This window comes from Nicotiana attenuata, unplaced genomic scaffold (genome assembly GCF_001879085.1).
Source record: "Nicotiana attenuata strain UT unplaced genomic scaffold, NIATTr2, whole genome shotgun sequence".
Taxonomy (NCBI): domain Eukaryota; kingdom Viridiplantae; phylum Streptophyta; class Magnoliopsida; order Solanales; family Solanaceae; genus Nicotiana; species Nicotiana attenuata.
In genome coordinates this window covers 12,646-14,488 of record NW_017673780.1, presented here as the reverse complement: position 1 = coordinate 14,488, position 1,843 = coordinate 12,646, and positions in this window count along the sequence as shown.

Here is a 1,843-nt window from a genome sequence, read left to right as displayed (position 1 = left end):
CCCCATCTCTCTCATAGAAAAGAAAAAAGACTACTAGCCATACACAAAAAAGGGAATGAGCACAATCTGCAGATAGCATAAATGAAATGAAAATGAAAGAAAACGAAAGGGGAGGAACGAAAATTGATAGCATCCTAGGAAGCTCAAATCTATTCAAGGACAAGGATGAAGCTTTGGAATCTTAATGAGAGCCTTTAACAAGATGTCAAGCTAAAGAGTTGCAAAACAAGGTCATTAGGCTTCAAGTGCAAATAAAGAAGTTGTTAATTGGGAGGAAGAAGAGCTCAAGGATAAAGGTTGTGAATTAGCTAGGTGTTACAATTGTTTTATGACTCAAATTTATGTCCAAGAAGAGGAGTATTGGATCCCAAGAGACATCCTTTGAAGAAGGTCCTAATCAATCTACTTTTGGACCAATTTGGCACCTAAAATGTCTCCAAACTTGCAGCCCATGAAGTCCTACATAAAGCCACGTTTTTATAGCATAAAAAAGACTTACTTGATGTCCAAGAAAGGTACAATAGTCGTGCTAGATGTTGAGTGCGAGTTGGTGCCATGTTGCTTGCAAATTTCCTTCAAGATTTTCAAGATTTTTAAGATTTTATCCAAGATTGGTTTGGGACTTATTTCCATATATTAAGGGACTATATTTATTGCTTTCCTAGTTAGTTAAGGTTATGTTTTCCTTTTTCTAAGATTTTTGGAATGACTTTCCAAGAATGACTTGGTTTTTGTTTCCTAGTATTTTCCTTTTCCTAAGGTAGTTGGACTTGTTGTCCAAAGTAGTTTAGGACTTTATTTCCTTGTTTTTAGGTACAATTTCGTGACCCCCCTCTCTATATAAAGGGTGTCTTATTTGTTTTTAAACTTAGATTATTCAGATTATTATCAATAAAAATTGTGAGATTTTTCTTGCACTCTTGTGTGTGGCTACTCTTGGATTTATTCTTCAACCTTCAAGACTCAACTTAAGGTGGTAAGATTAAACTCATTCGAAATCTTAGATCACTTCTAGGTATTCAAGAAAGGTGATAAGTTTAGGCTTATTGTTGTTCTTGTTATTCTAAAGGGTCGGGTTTCACAATCTATCTCTTGTTTTTAATTCTCTACCAAAGGCGATTAGTTCTTTGTTAGCTAATTGTTGTTGTTAGGATTCAACTTCGAGAATAGACTTCTTGAATTCAAGAAACTCTTTCTTGAATTCAATCTATCTTTAATTTTCCGTCCTTTTTTGTTTCTTTATTTTCTTTTAGCTTCCGCACGTTTCTTGATTTTCTTGTTTTTCTTTAGTAATTCTTGAATCCCCTATAGTGTTGTTATCAAAAATCGAGGCACCTCTATAAAGAACCACAATCTATACGAATTGCTGGTCTATGCTCGGCCTTCAGCACTTCCAAAACTGAGAAACGAAATGAAATGGAAGGAAACGAGAGGTCCGAGTTCCGGCGAGGTTTGGTTTAATTCGAGTTTTCCGACGAGTTCCGAGTTTGTCGAAGGTCGTAATCTGAGGTTTCCGGGAAGATTCGCGGTTCCGTCGAGGTTGTCGCTATCTAAGGTTTCCAGTGTTAAGCATTTTCAGATTCAAAATTGCTTTGTTTGAGGTCCGTTCCTTTTCTTGGTGCTATATAATTTGTTTGAAATCATTTTTATGCTCTATACTTTTCGCTCAACATAGATAAATCGTGATTTAGTTATTTCTTGTGTTAATGTTTAACATTTTAGTCGCTGACCCTTATCTATTCATTTATGATTAATTTGCTCGTTTTGTTTGAAACAATGTTGATAAATATTGAGATTTTGTTAAGTTGCATGTTTGTTTGGGTTCTGATTTTAAACTTTAGAG